At 40.3% G+C, this 19763-nt stretch overlaps 1 protein-coding gene and 2 long non-coding RNA genes across 5 annotated transcripts in view; 1 reads left to right on the top strand and 2 right to left on the bottom strand.

The window, feature by feature from the left end:
• Positions 1–19763, bottom strand: part of LOC307041498 (uncharacterized protein) — a 185991-nt gene that overhangs the window by 14436 nt on the left and 151792 nt on the right. The window lies entirely within an intron of this gene.
• On the top strand, positions 593–9902 carry LOC307041533. 3 transcript variants are annotated; one of them, XR_013808775.1, is made up of 4 exons: positions 601–638; positions 8993–9123; positions 9475–9743; positions 9839–9902. It is a non-coding gene; the product is annotated as an uncharacterized lncRNA (long non-coding RNA). The 3 variants fall into 3 exon arrangements; XR_013808774.1 differs by lacking the exon at positions 8993–9123 and having other exon boundaries at positions 593–638; XR_013808776.1 differs by lacking the exon at positions 601–638 and having other exon boundaries at positions 8631–9123.
• Positions 13590–19413, bottom strand: LOC307041536. Its single transcript, XR_013808779.1, has 2 exons — positions 13815–19413; positions 13590–13723 (listed from the first exon to the last, which is right to left on the bottom strand). It is a non-coding gene; the product is annotated as an uncharacterized lncRNA (long non-coding RNA).

The raw sequence follows: 19763 nt of genomic DNA, 5'->3' as shown, positions 1-19763 counted from the left end.
CCTAATACTATATCTAGATCTTTGTAGTATTCCTATATTATTTTAAATAGTATAACTATAGTATAATATAGTGTTTCTGTAGTTGTTTTTTGAACACACTGTACACCACTCCTATAGTAATAGCATGATATTGTCATAGTGAATGCATATTATTATATAGTGTTTGTAAAAGTATTACCATAGTGTTTTTTTTGGTCTTTCTGTATTAAGACTATATTATTTTAAATAGTACTACTGTTTTTTGAACACACTATAGAACACTCCTATAATAATATGATATTGTCATAATGAATGCATATTATTACCATAGTGTTTGTAGAAGTATTACACTCCTAGAATTAATGTGTCATTTTTTTTTAACTGTGTCAAAGGCAATTCAACACATTCAGTGTCATTTCTGAACTATTTTACACACACATGTCTGTACATAGAAAAAATAAAAAGGCACATAGTCAGTGTTGACTAACACTGGGCTAACATTGGGCACTAACATTGGGCACTGTCCTGCCCAATCACGGTTGAGTTATTTCAAATGTATCATTTTTTAACTGTCCAACTGTCAATCAAATGTCCCAACTGCCATTTCACCTCTGGCTGCTGTGGACCATGGATGTCAGCGGAGTAGAGTCTAACTCTAGGTAAGTTATAGAGAGGCGAAGTCCCTCCCCTTCCGGGAGCCTCCATGGGACCCCGGAAGCGGAAAATTATACATAGAAGTCAATGGAGAGAGAAAAGTTATCTTTTGATCCCGTTTGAATTGTGCCACGAATGACACATTTGATGTTTGTCAATCTTAAACAATCAATTCCATGCAAAAAAAGTCACAGTTTGTCGTAAAACTGCTGAAATATAAGACTATGAATAATACGCAACTAGAAAGACTACAAATCCCAAATGCATTCTGGGTCGCGTAAGTGATGTCATAGGCGATAATGCTCCAAGACTGGTTGTGACTCGCAAAGCAAAGAGGAAGACTGATTTATTCCCTCCAATAAATATAAGAGATTGCTCCAATAAATTCACTTTTACAAGATGCCTGTGTGCTTTGCACGAGGTTGTAATCACAAAAGAGATCATACCACTTGCTCGTTCTATCGCTTCCCGTCTGATGAAAGGACCAGGAGTCGTTGGACCAAACATATCAGGTAATATACATGTTTTGCATGGAACATAGTCAAGTTAGCTACCTAGCTAGTAGCGAGCATGTTAGTTAGCATTATATTACATTACTTAGCCTTGTCATTTGTATTAGCCTTAACACGAAGTAAACCGAAATGTTAAACAGTAAGAGTAGTCATGATGGTAAGTATTTTGTGAAACATTTGAAGAGTAGCCTATCGCCCCCTCCACCAGGTGCTAAGCGGGCGGGAGGTAGGCTAACGCCACATTAGTATCAGCGATTTTTTCTACTTAATGCTATCTGCACAAATGGTTAACATTGACCATTAAAAGATCAGGCAGTTCAGGGAGAGTCGAAGGAAGGAAGGCAGGCAGCTTTGCATGACATTCTTCTGGACGTGTTTCATTGTGATGATAGTGAGAGTGAGTCAATCTGTTTGTTGGAAAGACAGTAGTTGAGTTATTACTGAGAGAAAATTATTAAAAGAGATAATTATTCAGTGTTGTTACTTTAAAGTGTTACTGACCTTTTTCTCTTTTATTTTCTTTACCTCACCTGTAACTGCTGAGACCCTGAGGAACAAGCACACTGGTCTGACCTGCTCTGGCAACCTGATTTCCACTGTACGTAATAGTATTTGGTTATGGTATATTATTTATATACATCAAAGGCACAATGCACCCCCCAGAGACACACATGTATTGAGTGTGATATTTTGCATTGGTCATGTGAAATCATCTTTACATACTAGAAAACTGTAGGGGCGGCAACTTGTTTTGAAATTGAATTTTTAATATCCGATAATAAAGTTGATCTGTTTTCTTTATTCTTCTCTCTTCCCAGCTCCATCCATCACCGTTCTCTGTTCCTGCAGGTCCTGCTTGCTAATCAATATTCATATGTTTTTACACAATTACAAATAAAATCAATGTACTGTATGACATGAAGTTGTGCTTCATTCTGAGTCAATAATAAATTCATTCTGCCTTCAGCTGCAAAATTATTGTGGACTGCACCGACATCCATGTAGCTGCCCCCCCCCCCCCCAGTAAGATGAACCAAGCAAAGTTGACATACTCAACATACAGCTGTACTCTTAAGTTTACATGAAGAATTTGTGAAATATTGGTAATAACAGGTTTAAATGATTATTAGTAATTAATTATATAATTTTCTCATCGTAGATGAGCAGACAGGGAGCAGATGAGAAAAGCAGAATATGCAGCTGCCATTTTCCACATGGAAAAGAGAAAGGGCCAAGTGTATTTGAGTGGACAAAAGAGAAATCCCAAATACGAAAAATAAAATTATACAATTTACAGATATGTATACAAATAAATATATATCCTATATACACCATGTATAATGATGGTGTATGATGTAGAAGGAAGTGTGGTAGATAACAAGTAAATATAGAGTTACATACAGATCCATGTTACAGCAAAAGATGGAATAACTAAGAAGCACGCAGTATAATAATAATTACACGCAACAATTCAATAACTGCTCAGCATCTCCACCACAATCCCAATCTGCTGTGTCCTGTTTTCCTCCCCTCTGCATAACACCCCATCACACATACGAAACACAACGCAGAGTCCGAGGGTGTTAAGAGTATGTTTATTTAAATGTCCTCCTCTCTACTGGCCAACACAGGGAGCATATGCTGGGTGTAGAATTGTTCCAGGAGGAGGAGGTTTCCATGCCATGCAGGGTCTTTGGGGATGGGGATGATGATCGCCTCCATCGTGGTCCACAGTAGCAGAGACTCCGGTCTGTGATTTGCAGCTGTTATATAATATACAATACATTTTTTTGAAAAACATTTGATCAAAAAATAAGGATTTGGTCAGGATCTAGAGTCAGTGTGTAGTTTATTAATTAATCAATGCTCTCTACATTAGGAAAACACATACCAGTGTACCAGAGGGAGTCAGACACAGCTGTGCCTAGATAACCAAACAAATTGACAACAGGGATGCAAACTCATCAGGTATGAAAAAGGTGACAAGGATCCGAGCCCCCTGACCCCACAGAATATCGGCTTTAAAATGAGGAATAACAGAGGATTTTAGCAGTCAGAACAACTAAAGCAGCAGTGTTAATATTAACAGAAACGCCATAGAGTCACATCTAATAGAAATATATAAAAAGCATTTATTTTAATTGTGTAGCAGTCAGTTTATAATTTTGGCAGCACTGTTGAGCATTTTGAAAATGTATTTTCATGCCTCTGTGCAAGGCTTAGTCTTTCTATCTTTATAGCCACTGGTGTAAAGTAACCAAGTTCATAAACTCAACAAGTACTATACTTGGGCACAATTTTGAGATACTTGTACTTTACTTAAGTATTTCAATGTTTTGCTACTTTGTACTTCTACTCCACTACAGTTCAGAGGTAAATGGTGTACTTTTACTCCACTACATGTATGTAATACCTTTAGTTACTTTACAGATGTGGATGAATGATGTGAAATATAATCAAGTGTTAAATCAGACTTTAGTTCCACCTGGAGTAAATCCAAAAGCTACCCTGCAGTATACAAAGTCATTCAGACTAGCTGCACCTTTACCAGCTTTGAGAACACTTTAATGATCAGTCATTATAAAACATATCATATATATTATTCTGAAATGGACCAATCTGCAAAATGACTACTTTTACTGTCACTACTTTCACTATATTTTGATAATAATAATTTTCTACTTTCACTTGAGGAACATTTGGAATGCAGGACTTTTACTGTAACAGAGTATTCCTACACTCTGGTACTTCTACTTTTACTCAAGTACAAGAACTGAGTACTTCTACTTTTAATCAATTACAAGATATATACTTATACCACCTCTGTTTATAGCCTATGAAAAAAACGATTAGAAAACGAAGGCTAAAGCTAACGTTACCAGATAGTGACAATGTATGCTAGTTAGCTAGCTCAACGATAATATTGCGACGGGGAAAAAAAACTTTTCAGTGCATATCACGCTCTGCCGCTCCGACAGGGAGCTCTACTCTGAACACCTGAACGGCCCGTTCTAACAGCTGTTCACCAGCGGTCCAGTCTGTGCCACAGTGACTCCGGACGCACAGTTAATATTAACGAACGCACCGTAGGTAATGTAGCTGCTGAAGCTAGACCAGGGGTATTCAACTAGATTAGGAAGGGGGCCACAATTGTAAAATGTCTTGAAGGCGAGGGCCACAAGACTGACAATGAAAATGAACAAATGCCATTGTTATTGTACAACCAACCATGCAATAATAAATTATTATTATTATTATTATTATTGATATTGTTATTATTATTGTAGTAGTAGTAAAATAGGCAACCAAAATAGTAATGTAGGCTACTGTGGCAGATTTGTGGTCTGCTGCAGAATATAAGGAGGGAGAGCGAGACGCAGTCGGGTAAACAGATATTTATTTCACACAAGGTTCCCGAGGTGGCTAAAACAGAACAATCCCTCAACGGGCAAATGATAACTGGCAGGGGTCTGGATTCTCGTCCTGGCGTAACGTTCGTCTTTCCGTCTGTCCGCCAGTCTCCTACTGAGAGAACAAAAACACACGTGGTTAAATACCACCGCATTCCTATCATTCTAATCCACTTGACAGCTACGTCAATCCCAGGCAATTAGCCGCTCCGCCCCCTGCTTTACAACCTGCCGCTAAACCAGGCCCGCCCCCCCATACCACAGCTACTTTATTCTAATGAATCCATATAGATTTGTGTATTATAACACCAAAATGCTAGGTGGCAACAAATACCAGAAAACAATGCTAGGCCTAGGATAGCAAATGCGATCAGTAAGAGGCAGAGGAGGCCTAGAAGTCCGAGATTAACAAAGATGCAAGCATAGGCAGCGTCCCATCATTACAAAATAAATGAAAATAGAAGCTACCTGACAAATCAGTGTGAGAAGTTGCATTTCCGAGCCATAGCCAGTTTGCTGAATTCAGGTCGGTGCGAGGTCAGAGCAAGCTGCATGCACTGGTTGAGATGTTCATCCGTGAGTCGATTGCGATGTTGATTCTTTATCAAGTTCATTGTCGAAAATCCGGACTCGCATATGTAAGTAGATCCAAACATGGTTAACAGGTAGATAGCCAGTCTCCGGCAGTGATGAAACTGATGAGTAGAATGAGCCCAAAACTCGCACAGTCCCTCTTCTCCGAATTTTGCTTTCAGCACATCAGAGCTCTGAATTTGCACCAACTCCAGCTGGAATGCAGCCTCGTCAATACCGGGCATCACGGCTTTCGCCTCGGCTGGACAGGACCCGGAAACATCGACCGCAAATAGATTGCGCACAAATAAAAGAACCTGTTTTGGAATCTTGAAGTCGTTGAATCGCTCTGTGAAGTTTTCAGCCAAGCTTTTCAAAAGTCCCTTCATTCCAGCCATTGCTGCGCTGCTCACGGGGACGTTGCGTAGTGTTGGGAAGTGGATCTTCCTCCCCATTACGTCAGGTAGAAAGAGGTCCAGGTTCACCCGAAACGCACTAACCTTCTCAATGATCTCAGCCACACTTGACCCTCCCCCCTGTAGCTGCAGGTTGAGTGTGTTTAGGTGGCCCATGATGTCGCACAAAAAGGCAATCTGTGCAATGAAATCCGGCTTTTGCATGCGTGCAAGTAGGTCTTTAGCTTTGCTTGATTTCTGGCTTGAGAGGAATTCACTCACCTCCTTTCGCAGTGCAAAGAAACGTTCGAGAACACGTCCTCGGCTCAACCAGCGGACATCGTTATGTTGCAATAGGTCTGAGTATGCGGCTTCCTGCTCTTGAAGCAGCATTTTGAACAGTCGGTGCTGCAGACCTGATGTCGAGCGAATATGATTCACAATTTTTACGACAGTCTCCATTGTTTCTTTCAACTCCCCTGACAATTTCGCACACAGAACTGATTGATGTATGATGCAATGCAGTGTGTTCACTGTGGGATGCTCTGCACATAAGCGAGATGCAAAGCCCCTTTCTTTCCCAATCATGGACGGGCAGCCATCGGTAACGAGAAGGTTGATCTTACCTAGATCCAAACCTTTCTCTTCAAAAAAACTCCAAACTGCAGCGAAAATTACTTCACCTGTAGTGCTGGTTGTCAGTGGTAAAAGGCATAACAACTCCTCTTTAAAAACGTCACCATCGAAGTACCTCACAAACAGCGAGAGCTGTGCCGTATCTGTTGCATCGGTCGATTCATCGACAGCGAGTGACATGTACTCTGTCGATTTGAGATCGGCAATTAATGCTGAAAAACAGTCCTCAAACAGTACCTCTACTCTTCGACTTCCCGATGTGTCAGAGAGCGGTACTTGCTTCAAACGGTTCATTATATATTCCTTGTTTTTATCTCCTGCAAAAAGTTCATCCACCATCTCAAGAGTACACTCCTTCACAACTTCAGCGTCAGTGAATGGCTTTCTCTTTTTGGCTAAAGCGAACATCACTCGTAGGGAAGCAGCAGTGGCCTTTTCCTGGGCTGTAGAAGCAGTTGTAAGAATAGTGGTTGATGCAGTGTAAGAAGATTTAAGTATTTCTATTTTACCACGTCTAGCTGTGCTACCAGGCGGGTAAGCAGCATTGAAGTTAGCAGCATGCTTGGTCTCATAGTGGCGCCTCACATTAGCAACCTTGCAGACTGAAACAGTTATTTGACATATTAAACATAAAGGTCTAGGATTGGCGTGCGATGGTAAAATAAATACAAAATCATCAGTCCATTTGGGGTTGAAGTGTCGGTTTTCACCGTCAATTTTCCGCCGTTTCTCTCCGCTCATTTTGGATCAGTAACGAGAGTAACGAGATTGACACGATATCGCGATAATTACACGCTGATCAGTCCAATGCAAGATTGCCTTTTAAGAGCTATTGAAGGAGAAATAATTTGGACTCATTTAATTCGGATAACATAATAGCGAACATATATTTACATTTATTTAAATGATTATAAAAATAAATTCTGTAATTAGAATTTTTTTTTTATATTGGAATATGGAGTGCGTTCCAGGGGCCACGAGAAAGCTCCCCGCGGGCCGGATTTGGCCCGCGGGCCGCCAGTTGAATATCCCTGAGCTAGACCATCATCGCCGAGCAGCAGAGGCTTATTATACATCATGAGCAGAGCCGACAGGCAGGAAGACTCGAGCACACAGCTCGCGCTTCATTATAATATATTAAAAAAAGCTCGCGGCCGCACATTAATCCGGGTCCCAGACCCCCTCCCATACCCCAAAAATATTTTTATTGCAGATCTACAGGAATCACAAAAACGACCTATTTTGGATTCAAAACGGAGAATTTCGCCGAAAGGTGACAAGTTTGCATCCCTGGACAAGATAACCAAAATCCTTGAATCTACACACAGCAAATAAACTCAAATGACACAACGAGATGTAAAAAGGAGATCACACATATAGTCGATATAGAACTGGCCGCTTCAATCTGAAGAGCAACTAAAACAAAACACGGGAGTGTATCTTGTTCTTGTGAACACTAATGTTATCCACAGCATACACAGACACCACAAAGTTCTTAAGGAGAAAACTAGTTGCTAAAACAAAACACGTTAGTGTACCTTGTTAGCTAGCTGACATTAACCTTAGACATTGCACTCATATTACTCACTGAAACCTTGTAAAGCCGGTCCCGCATGCTGGCTTTTACAGAACCGCTCCCTTTCGTGTATGTACAGCTCTCAACATGCCCAGACTTGTAGTGATTTTCACCTCTTTTTATACTTTTTCGCCTCATTCTGAAAGAAACAGGTGAAATTTACTAACGTGACAGCCATCTTTGTGATGGTGACGCGTATTGTGCGTGACCAGAGACCTGTAGTTCACTGAGCGGTTTCACACAAAAAAAATTGTAACTTCACAGTTTTACGACACATTTTTATTTTTTTGACTTGCAAAATGTTCTTTTAATTTGACAAACATCATATGTGTCATTCGTGGCACAATTCAAACGGGATCGAAAGATGACTTTTCTCTCTCCATTGACGTCAATGTATAATTTTCCGCTTCCGGGGTCCCATGGGTCGGAAGTAGATGGGCGGGACTTCGCCTCTCTATACAGAAACAAAACGTTTTTAACAAAGTGAGCAGATATATTGTCATAATGTGAGCAAGCTAGGGGTCTAAATACATATTTTTAAACTTAAATAAATATGTTTTGCCAATGTTGAACAGCTAACTATTGTTTGAGTTTAGCTGCCTGGATGACAGTTATTTTCCTCTAGGCCGTTCTTCCTCTTTTTTATTATATTTATTTTATCTTAACTTAATGTAGCTTACACTCTTTTCTGTGATCATTCTTCAATCGGCATTATATTGATAGCATTAGCAGCTATATGTTTAATGCTATCTAGCTACTTTGGCTAGGTTTCATTGTTCGGCCAGATGTGGCGAGAAAGTGCGAGTGAGGCTGCGTTGATATAGTCTCTTACAGTGCAAATACGTGACTTACTCGCACTAAAGTCATTTATTAGTAGTACGTGTACACTACAATTTACCTGTTTCTGACTAAAACATCAGCCACTACTCTATACTTGCGAATATTATATTGTGTAGAAGGGAGATTTCATATCTGCCTCTTGTCGCTGAGGCAACTGTGTATGTGAGACGCAGCGCCACGCACTGCAGTTAGGCCTTCCCGATTTGATTGGTCGGACGGGAAGGGCCGGCGGGCTTTCCTTCCATCCATCCACCCATCCATCTTCTCCCGCTTATCCGTGGTCGGGTCGCGGAGGTAGCAGTTCCAGCAGAGAGCCCCAAACTTTCTTTTCCCTGGCCACATCAACCAGCTCTGACTGGGGGATCCCAAGGCGCTCCCAGGCCAGCGAAGAGATATAATCCCTCCATCTGGTTCTAGGTCTACCCCTTGGTCTCTTCCCAGCTGGACGTGCCTGGAACACCTTCCGACCAATCAAATCGTTGGAAGGGAAGGCCGGCGGGCTTTCCTTGACATGTCCCTGACACAGCGGACTGCGGGTGTAGTGTAGAGTGAGTGTAGCGTGCAATACTGTGTTTCACCACACATTAATTTAGAGGAGCGCTGTTTCAGTCTTTGTAAAATACTCACTGACTACAGCGGAGAGATGTTTTTAAATACAAATAAAAAATATAAAGAAATACCCAGCCTCCAGGAGAAAACGCCACTGGAGGCTGAGCAGAATCTCCCCTGTGCTTCTCTAGAAGTTGTCTTTATGGATGAAGTTAATTAACTTAAAATTACCATACTGCTTATAATTTATATAAGGTGTGTATTAATGGGTTTTAACTAGAAGATGATAGATGATGGCATTTAATTTAATCTGGCATAATATGATTAGTCAACATCAGGATGAATTACAGGAAGCGGGAATGAGCTGCAGGAATCTGTTAAAGTCCTAGCAAAAAGTAAATTAAAAGAAAAATCTACAGTGTCCAAAGCACAAACCATCTCCTGGAAGTAACAGGTGAATTTGGATTTGTCCTTGATAGGATTTTAAAATACAACACAGACTTCAAAGAGTTTATAGATGTTGATAGAAGTGAGAATCAGTAACTTTGACAGATTCCAAGTGCACTTTTCTGAAGCACCGGATCTTCAGCCTGTCCTAAGAGAAGTCTGTCAAACTCAGGTATACATGTACCATGCTTGTTAAATTGTGTTTCAAAAAATCACACAGGCCAGAACTTTACTTTGTGCTGTGCTTGCTCTTATTGTTTTGTTCAGCCAAGAACCAGTTCTTCTGAATGGCCTAACTGATCTACTTAAGAAGAAAATTCCAGAAGTATTTGATGAACTGCAAAATGACATTCTTACCGAGAAGACCAGCCTCAAACTTGTCAGAGTTTGCTTCTCTGACTTGGTAGAGAGGCATGGTATATAGGGGTTGGGACACTTTTTCCCTTAATTTCATTGCCCAACCATTTCTGTTTCAGGCCTGAAATTGTTCTTGTAATTTTTTTACATTTAACTTATTCGTATTCATATTCTGTGAACAATGTATTTTATTTTGTTAATAAAGTCCCTATCTTTCAAATTGAAACTGCTCTGCCTGCTAACTTTTATTTGTTGATACCATACTTACTATAGGGATGAATACATCATTATTAAAGCTAATTAACTATAGATTCACTATAAGATCACCATAGCCAACTCTATAGTATTACTATAGTAATGTTCTGTAGTGTGTTCCAAAAAACCATAGAAATAATATAGAAAGCACTATAGTGATAATACATAAAACTCAATAGTATAGTAATTTCCTATAGTGGCCGAAAAACCATAGAAATACTACAGGAAACACTATAGTATAACTGTAACTTCACTATAAGATCACCATAGCCAACTCTATAGTATTACTAAAGTAATTCTCTATAGTGTGTCCCTAAACACCATAGAAATACTATAGCAGTTTTTTGTGGTATTTCTATAGTAATTCTTAATAGTAATACTATAGTGTTTTTTCGTAAGGGGAAGCAAAGGAAAGCCCTCCAGCGGCTGGCCTCATATGGCTATGGACGGTGATCTAGCAAATGCCTGCCTGCCCTGGCTTTGGTGGCCAATCCCCGGCTCAATCTGTCCCCGGAAATGTCCCCGTTTTTAAATATGCTTTAGAAACACATAGCAAGGTGAAATACAATTGTAACAAAGTTGATGTTTCAATGGCGTGGTGCTTGTTCGCAGCAATACAATTATTGTAGCGTTAGCATTTAGGGTTAGCAGCCTCATTCTTCTACTACTTCTTCTTCTTCTACTACTACTTCTTCTTCTTTGTAATTGACCCCGACATTTTGAATGGATAGTATGACCACAGCAGTGTTTTAAACCAGGTACGTTTGTATTATTTATGTTCTTTATCGCTGTGTGTGATTACATGTTTTAGATATTGTATTGGTGCCGGTGCGTTAAAGACCCAGGGACGTGCAAAGACATTTGGAGGGGCTATATATTTTATTATCAGTATGTCTGCACAGCAGTTACAATGGTCAAACACTACATTGAAACAGAATTGTCCCCATTTTTTCTTTAGTTATAACATTACATATTTTAATGAGATATCATTTTAAAAATCAAGTCACTGAATGCAAGTAGTCGCCTTGCTTAACTTATTTTGTTATGAGATGATGATGTGAATTACTGTTCAAATTAGTTAATGTAATAATCGTTTGGTTATTTTATGCATAGCCTAATGTTACATTTCTGTGCTTAAGAATGCCTTCAAGATAGAGGAGACTGAAGCAGAGAGAGAGATCTGAAGGAGGCAGCTGAGAGGACTGCAACTTTGCAGAGCTGGATAAAAGGTGCCAGCAGGGCAGCTTCAGGTGAAGCACTGTGATTATGTCAAGCAACTACATAAGTTTGAGTACACTAATAACTCATTAAAACAAATATTTAAATCAGTGATCAATGCAAAGCCTCTATCTGTGCTGAGTGAAGTTAATATTTCTCTGCTGGGGGCTAACCCCAAGCCTCCAGTTCAGAGCGCATTGGAGAGCTCGGTGATCTTGTAAAATACTACTAATAGCTGTAGTATAATATGGATAAGATGGCCAGATAACTGGTTCACAAAGGCTTTACAACAGGTTGTAAATATTCTATAGAAGTAGGCAACATATTTATTTTGACATGAATGACTATATATAACCTTCTCCAATCTAGAATGTAACTGACTGCACTAGTATTCAGTTATCTTTGTATGTTTTATAGCAGTAAAGAATGAAGTGTATATGTTACTTAATTCTGTTTCTAATAATTCTGTTTAAGAATACGAATATAATATATATATATATATATATATGTAAAATGTTTATTTTGGAGACAGCTCCATCTTTGAACTCCTTTATAGTGTGAAAAGGAGATCACAACAGTAATAATGCTTTCATTATTTGAACACTTAGCAACAATGCCTTATAAAGAGCTCTAAATCATTCTTTTAATTGTATTTGATAGATGGTGAGCCTGAGACTAAAGAAAATGATGACCAGAACAGTTCAGACTCAGAGAATGAAGAAAGGATAGAGACAGGAATTGAGAATGAAGAGATAGGAAGTGAGGACAAGGAGACAGGAATTGAGAATGAAGAGAGGAATTGAGAATGAAGAGACAGGACCTGAGAACAAAGAGATGGAAGGGGAGGATATGAAGATTGAGAGGGAAGAGACGGAGAATGAGGCAGTAACATCAGAGTCCACGAGAGTGGAAGCACCTTCAGAATTTGTTTTTTTGCTACAGCTACCAAACCCCACCGTTCCAGCCCATGTTCAGAAGAACAATATCAAGTACAATGAGGCCTTCTTCAAATTTTCCAACACAATTGGACCCTGTCTTCCTCTGGTCCAGTTCCCAAAAACCCCAGATGGGAGGTCTTTTCAGGGCCACTGCTATGATGAAAACCCTGGTTGGAGTATTCTCCACAGAATGATGCTATGTACTGCTTCAGCTGTTGCATGTTTCTGAATGACGTTAAGTACAAGCGTAGGTCTACATGGAAGTCTGGAGGTGTAAATGGGTGGAGGCAGGCACAAGTACGAATGAAGGAGCACTGCTGCAGTGAATCGCACATGATTGGCATGACCAGGTGGAATAAATACAAGATAAAGCCATTGGACTTGGCTTTTGCAGTAGCAGATGCAAGCAGCAAAAGAAAGGGAGAGGCAGAAAAACAGAGAGATCATCTTCAGGTTAACAGAGATCACATTATATCTTGCAAGACAAGGCTTGGCCTTCAGGGGGAGAGACGAAAGCTGGCTCAGTTTAAACAGAGGACATTTTCTTCATCTGGTGGATTTGCTAGCCCAATACGATAGTGTCCTTAAGCTTCATCTTGATGTTATCAAGGAAAAGCAAGCCTCAAATCGAAAGCCCCAACCCAGCTAGAAATGTAGGGTTCTAAAAACATTCTGAGAATGTTACAGTCATTGTTCTGGGAAGGTTTTCAGCGGAAAGTTTTTGTTTGGTTCCCAGAACGTTCTTCTGAAAGGTAGGATAACGCTCTCTAAAAACATTCTTAAAATGTTTTTGAAAACATTGTTAGAACATTATGCCCTACTATTCTTAAAACGTTTTCAGCAGAAGCTTTTATTCTGGTTCCCAGAATGTTCTTCTGAAAGGTAGGATAACGTTCTCTAAAAACATTCTTAAAATGTTTTTGATAACATTGTTAGAACATTATGCCCTACTGTTCTTAAAACATTTTCAGCTGCAAGTTAGATTTTTTATGTTGCCAGAGTGTTATTATTTTAGAGAAGGATAACATGGTTTATGTTAAAGAAATCATGCAAATGTTCTATGGTAACAATTTGCTAAAATATGTTAACATTATTAGAACATAAAGACATAATATTCCTGTAATAGTTCAACTCAAAATTCCTGGGTAAGTGGACTGACCACTGTGGTCATTAGGATGATTATGATAGTTTACTTAACTGTTGGAATTTGACTATTAACACATGTAAAAGGATGACACGGAATCACCTGGTGAAAGTAACATTTGTTTATTAGAAAAGGGGAGCTGGGAGTGGAGGTTGGTTATGGCGGCAGTGGGAAACAGTTGTTCTAGGGTGGGTAGAGAGGCCCGGCTGGTCTTGGGAGTGTGGAAGGCCTTGGATTCCTCTGGGAGAGACACAAAAATCAGTGTGAGGCAAAAGCAGACAAAGTTGTCAAAGAATATGCTGGTAAAAAGCTAGAGCGGCACGCAACAAACCGTTCACGGCAACAATCCAGCAGGGAATGAGTGCAGGCTGCAGGCTTTCATAGTGTGGCTGACGAGCAGGTTGCAGGTGTGGTTGATTGGAGATTGCTCCCAGACGTGTAGAGCAGACCAGCAGGGAGAGAGAGACACACAGTACAAAGAAACACATACAAACACTAACAGGGGTTTCAGGGACGGGCAGTGATAGTCGGTCCGTTCTTCTATATGTCTGTCTTTGGTTTGCTAAGTGTTATTCGATCCATATGACAATAGAGATATGTGCATAAACAACAAAAACACTTGGGGTATAATGTTCGAACAATGTTATCACCAAACATTTTAAGAATGTTTTTAGAGAACGTTATCCTACCTTTCAGAAGTACATTCTAGGAACCAAAATAAAACTTCTCGATTAAACCATTCCTAGAACAATGAATGGTAACATTCTCAAAATGTTTTAAGAACCAACAATGTCTAGCTGGGAACTCAGACATGCCTACGCAAACATGCAATATCATGAATTACGTGCTTGTTTTTTTCTAAAAAGGAAAATATGATGACATCAGATTTCTTTTAAACATCCTTTTCAAACAAATGCAACAACTTATTTTTTTAAAGCGCACTACAAATAAATTTGACGTTGACCATGACCCTGTTAATATTTCGCATCACAGGAACATTTTATAAAAAAAGAATAACCTCCTGAAAACATTATCCAAATGTTGCTTTCAAAATGTTCTTCTTTGGTTATCATTTAACATTGAGGGAACGTTTTATAAAAAACATCTTTAATGTGTTACCCAACAACGTCCAAAACACGTCCTTAGAATGTTGGAGGCAAAACGTTCCACCTTTGTTAACATATCACATTAAAGGAACGTTTTATAAAAAGACTTTGTCATCTCAGGCCTCAATAACATCCTGAAAACATCCTCTGAATGTTGCAGTTAAAACGTTATGTCTTAGTTAACCTTAAACCTTATAGGAACATTATTTGAACAAATAAACATCCTAAAAAGGTTCTTGAACATCAGATTTAAATGTTTCTTTAAAACCTTGTTAGAACCAATAGGTAACGTTAGCCAAAGTTGTGAGAACGTTCCCCGCTCGCTGGGCAAGTGTCTCTACTTTCCAATAGAAGACAGAGTGATCTTATTAGAGCACTGAGCATTTATGTGAAAAGCGCCATCCAGAAGGAAGTGAAGGAAGCATCAATATTCTCTATTATGCTTGATGAGACCACTGATGGGTCGCACGTTGAGCAGGCGTCATTTGTTGTTCGATATGTGCATGACATGACCATAAAGGAGCGCTTTTCTTCAGTCAACAACTGGTGAAGCCCTTGAAAACCTGGTTATGAAGCTACTGGAGGAGAATCAGCTCAAAGTAGAGGACATCCGTGGACAGGGATATGATGGGGCAGCTAACATGAGCGGGCCTTACAAAGGGCTACAGTCAAGAATACTGAGGCAGAATAAAAAGGCACTGTACGTACATTGCCACGCACACTGTCTGAGCCTGGTCTTAGTGGAGAGTGCAAAGTCAAACATACATTTTGTGGATGTTTTCACAGTGGTTAAAAAACTTTACACCTTCATTGCAAATTCTACAAAGCGCCATGCAGCATTTGTGGAGACACAGAAAGCCATCAACCCAGGTCAGCGCCCCCTTGAGCTACAGAACCTCTCAGACACCCGCTGGACCTGCAGGCAAAATGCCTTGAAAACAATCCGAAAGGTCCTCCCTGCTGCCATGCAATACCTGGAGGATCTGAGGAAGTGCGAGCCACCTGATCTCGCTGCAGGAGATGCAAAAATCCTGTTACGCAGCATCAATTTTGAATTCCTGCTCTGTTTGGAGATTACAACACCAGTTTTCCTGGAAACATCAATGGCTTCCAACGCTCTCCAACAGAAAGACCTAGACCTGGCATCTGCATACACTGTTGTTGATGGTGTCCTAAGGCGAGTGTAGGAACTGAGGACGGATGAGAAATTCACAGAGATTTTTATGAAAGCCACAACAGCAGCAGAGGCACTGGACATTGAAATTCCAGAACAAATTCCAGGCCAAGGAAGACGCCGGAAAGTCCCCGAAAAAATTAAAGTACAGCTCCACCTCGGCAAACGAGGACCACCATGTCCTGACACTGGAGGAGTACTACAGGGGAAAGCTGTACTTCACCTTCCAGCATTGACATCTTTAGGTCTCTTCACAGTCTCACTGACCCAGCTCAGTGGAAGAATATTGACCAGGGTCTCAACACTGTGCATTCACTTTGTGAGTTCCATGGCTTCCAGGCAGAGGAGATCCATCTCAAAACAGAGCTAAGAGTCTTCCATGCAACCTACACATGTCCAGAGAGGACTGCAAAGGCAATGCTGAAATGTTTTCAAAGAATTTGAGGCTTACACCATATTTCCTTCAAGCTCATCAAAACCTCTGCCAGTCTCAACGGCAACTGTAGAACGCACATTTTCAAAGCAGAAAATAATCAAAACAAGGCTGAGAAATCTATGTGGTCAAGAGCGTCTGTCTGATCTTCTCCTACTGGCTGTAGAAAGAGAGATCCCTGTTGGCAACAACGAGGTCCTGCAGATTTTCATTGAAATGGTCCCCAACAGGAGGCTTCTTCTCTAACACTTTGAGCTGTACCTGAACTGAACACAGAATGAATCACAAATGTAGCAGTTGGACACAAAAGTCTAAAAGTAAACTGAGTGTCACTTACAATGACAGAGTTTTTTTTTTTTTTTTTAACCTTTTAAATAAAAAACAAGTTAGAATTTCCAAGAGGTCTTCTGTTTGTTTTTTTTCGGGAGGGGGGGGGGGGTGCCTTTTTCCAGTTTAGAGCAATAGCCCCTCCAAATGTTTGTGCACGTCCCTGCCTGACGTGGAAACGTTACTCGTGGACGGGGCTACAGAAAGACTACTAGAAAGACAGTCGAACCCGGTGCATTCCTGGATGTGGTGCACTTTTGCTAAATGTTTCAACAAATTGCTCGTGTTACCGCCCTTACATGCTAAACTCTTATTGCACTTTAGACGGGTAAAGTTTAACCACACCTCGGAGCGAGTTCTCTCCGCCGTCTCCTCCGTGTGTGTGTGTGTGTGTGTGTGTGTGTGTGTGTGTGTGTGTGTGTGTGTGTGTGTGTGTGTTGCTGCATGTAGCAGCTGCGTGTGTGTAAACTGCCCCGCCCCCTCGCAAGCAGGCAGGGGAGAGAGAGATCGAAAATACTAAAAAATAATCATAGAAGCATTTTTGCAGTCTTTTTGCATGTTAGAAACGGAGTTGGCGACACTGAAACTGCAATATAATGTTTGTGTAGCAATAATACGTATGACATATATTTTTTACATGTCTCCAGTACCGATAAAAAGACCGCTAACGTCGGAGCTTAACGGCACCACGGTCTTTAATAATTCAGCTCCGGGGCCCGTTTGATACCGGGGCTCGGTACCCATCCCTAGTAGCATATGGTCAACATGTGTCATGTTGGAGGAACTAACTACATGTTAAACTTTTATTTTCTTGATGGCTGGAAACGTGTAATTAATTTGAATGCTGAAATGTGAAATGACGCTTCTGTTAGCTAGCATATTTGCCTTTGTTGGAGTCTTTATAAGGTCATATAGCAATGTATGTATTGCTTACACTTATTATATGTATCATGGCATTAAAATGTTTAAAAATGGCTAAACATAACATATTTGTTCATTTGTGTTTTTACATTATTTTAATCCAGACCAACCCTGGATTTACCCACAGATATTTCTTAAAGGTCCCATGTCATGGCCATTTCCACTAATCATAATTCCATTGTTGAGGTCTACTAGAATAGATTTATATTGTGCAATTTTCCAAAATCACTTTGGTTTGTCATACAGCATCTCTGTAAACTACGTGTATTCACTGAATTTCACTCTCTGCCTTTAACGGCTCGTTGTAGCTCCAATAGCTCCAGCCCCCACCCTCCCTGTGAGCAGAGTGTGCTCTGATTGGTCGGTACGTTGTGAATCGCACTGAGCTCCGTGGAGGTGTGATTTCCTTGTTTAGCGATACACAGCGAAACACAGCCAAACTCACCCTGAGCTCACACAAAGTCACAGCCGAAGTAAAAACAATAAGTGTGGCTTGATATTGAGTAAGAAAAAGATTGATAAACCCTGTGAGAATGGGTCTGCAGAGAGAATGGGTCTGCAGAGGGAATGGGTCTGTAGAGAGAATTTCGCCGCGATCCCAACTGTCTGTTATCAGCCTGCAGCCAGGGAGGAGAGATCAGCAGAGCTGCCTGCACTGAGTGTGTGTGTGAGGAAGTCCGTGGATTGGTCAATTTGGACCAATCAGCGGGGGCTTAACGTAACGGCTCCGCGGACGTAACGTAATGGCTCCACGGATTGGTCCATTTGGTTCCGGGTAACGCAAGAATCAAATGGAGAATGACGTATCTCCAACGAGGCGTTTTGGGGAGGTATTTTCTGTGTTAGAGTTTTACTCCTACAGGGTGTACTTTGAGGGTTTGTGACTCTGCAGACCGTTTACATGTATAAAAACCTTCATAACACACAAGGGGACGGGTAATAACCAGAAAAGCATGACATAGGACCTTTAAGCGAATCCAATTTTACTCAGTTACTAGATTTGTTTCCTCTCTCTTAAGTGTAGGAAATGATATCTTACTATTTATGCCTATCTTTACTTAGATCTCCAACTAACTGCTTCCTGCAGGTACAGTTCTGTTCAGGTGAAGTACGATGTGATCCTGAACCGTGCATTACAACTCTTTGGTTTGGAGTTTGGTTACTCTGTACTTTATCTAGTACACACAGTGTTTACTATCAGTTGATCAAGTTGTCTCCATGCTGATGTTTTCTGTGCCTTCTGAGGTGTGTTCAGTAATAAAAATAATAAAATTCAATAACGTGCTTTAACCACTAGGTGGCCCTTTCTATCAGCTGTGCACCTTTATGGTGTAAATACAGCCTATCTACCAATTGGATCAAATATAAAAGTCAGCCGAATTAGTGTTGATATTGCGAAGAGACGTATTGTGTGAAAAGAAATGTAAGATGTTGTTTAATTGTTGATATATTTATGATCCACGTCACGTTTTCAGTGTTGGCGACAGTTCTTCCTGTTTGTCTAGAAGTCTTCTCATCAGGGCTCTATAAATAGAGAACTACGGCAGATATGTAATATTTAATGCAGCCGAACCGTGTATTACAATGCCGTTGTGATGACTTTCAAAGAGAAAAGCAAGCACACTCGGAATAAAGTATTTTTTTTTTTTTTGTAAATGTTTTCGGATTTCACATCACATAAACACCATATCCCAACGTGCATTGCGGCTAAACCTACCAATGATCGATCTGAGGATCTTGCCTACTTCTGTTTCCGGTATTGTTCAGGGTTCAAGGTTTATGTTTATGACGGATGTATTTTGTTATACACACATTCCTTCACATTTACATTTTTATTTACATTAAATTATTTTGTGAGGCCTTCTAAAATGTGTTTAAATATAACTACGGTTCTAGTTGAAGAGTTTGTAAATTAACATGAACCGAAGCTGTTGCTTGGCAACACAATCGCACAACGTCCAATAAAATATATATCATATTATTTTATCTGTATTAACTGACCTGGGAGCAGCTGGCGATGGTGCTGGTGGGCAGCCCGATGGATGGAGCCCAGTCGACGTCTCTCACCCAATCACTGAGAGCCTCCAGCTTCTGGTCCTCCTTCCACTGACCGTCCTCCTCTCTGCAGAGATCAAAGTACACATCCTTTACTCAAGTAGAAGTACACACTTCCTTTACTCAAGTAGAAGTACAGATACTCGTGTTTACAAATACTCTTGTAAAAGTAGAAGCACTGACTAAACTTCTTTACTCAAGTAAAAGTAAAGAGGCTTTGAAATGTACTTCAGTAAAAAGTACCCATAACTAGCAGCTGTTTTA

This window comes from Notothenia rossii (genome assembly GCF_949606895.1).
Source record: "Notothenia rossii genome assembly, chromosome: 5".
Taxonomy (NCBI): domain Eukaryota; kingdom Metazoa; phylum Chordata; class Actinopteri; order Perciformes; family Nototheniidae; genus Notothenia; species Notothenia rossii.
Note: the sequence above shows the minus strand (reverse complement) of the source record. Positions and strands in the feature narration are given on the sequence as shown.